General features: G+C 46.5%; 1 non-coding gene across 1 annotated transcript; it reads right to left on the reverse strand.

The window, feature by feature from the left end:
• Nucleotides 1-767: 767 nt before the first annotated feature.
• LOC122150173 lies at nt 768-874 on the reverse strand. The gene has a single exon (XR_006163524.1). It is a non-coding gene; the product is annotated as a U6 spliceosomal RNA (small nuclear RNA).
• Nucleotides 875-1,001: the final 127 nt, after the last annotated feature.

Genomic DNA, 1,001 nt, shown 5'->3' on the forward strand with positions numbered 1-1,001 from the left:
AAAGCTTGGCTGTTTGAACCCACCAGCTGCTGTGCAGGAGAAAGGTGGGCAGTAGCTTCCGAAAATATTTACAGCCTCAGAAATCCAAGGAGGGGTCGCTATGAGTTGGAATCGACTCAACAGCAGTTAGTTTAAACCTGGTGGATGTAGTGGGTAAGGCATTTGACTGCTAACCAGAAGGTTAGCACTTCAAACCCACCAGCCAGTCTGTGGAAGGAAGACTGGGCAATCTACTTCTGTAAAGATTTACCACCTCGGAAACCCAGTGGGGGTTGCTATGAGTTGGAATGGACTTGATGGCAGTGAGTTTGGTTATTTTTTGGAAACCCTGTGGGACAGTTCAGGAGCTCTGGTGGCGTAGTGCCTAAGGCATGTGACTGCTAACCAGAAGGCTGGCGGTTCAAACCCACCAGCCACTCCTTGGAAGGAAGGTTGGGTAATCTACTTCCATAAACATTTGCCGCCTGGGAAACCCAACGGGGGTCGCTATGAGTAAGAATCAACTTGATGGCAATGGGTTTGGGTAGGACATTTCTACTCTGTCCTCTAGGGGCGCTGTGAGTTGGAAAAGCCTCCACAGCCGTGGGTTTGGTTTGGGCTTTGCTTCCACAAAGATTGATCGCCTTGGAAACCCTGTGGGGCAGAAGAGAGACCCTGTTACTCTCTATCTCAACCTTGATCTTGTTTTTCCATATCATTTCTCACTATGAGATATTATACTATGCACATCTTTTTATTTTTATTGTGATTTGGGTGAAGGTTTATAGAAAAATAGGGAACTCTTCACGAATTTTCGTGTAATCCTTGTGCAGAGGCCATGCTAATTGTCTCTGTATCATTCTGATTTTCATATATGTGCTGCGGAAGTGAGCACTGTACTCTGCGTGTCTTTTGTTTGTAGCCTCAGTTGCTCCTTGTCAGTGTCTGTGCACGAGGGCTGGAGACTCTGAACTATGAGTCAAGAAAATGAACTTGACAGCACCCAACAGCGTATACTTCAC

The sequence above is a fragment of the Orycteropus afer genome, unplaced genomic scaffold (genome assembly GCF_000298275.1).
Source record: "Orycteropus afer afer isolate SDZICR_OR568_19922 unplaced genomic scaffold, OryAfe1.0 scaffold00099, whole genome shotgun sequence".
Classification (NCBI taxonomy): Eukaryota; Metazoa; Chordata; class Mammalia; order Tubulidentata; family Orycteropodidae; genus Orycteropus; species Orycteropus afer.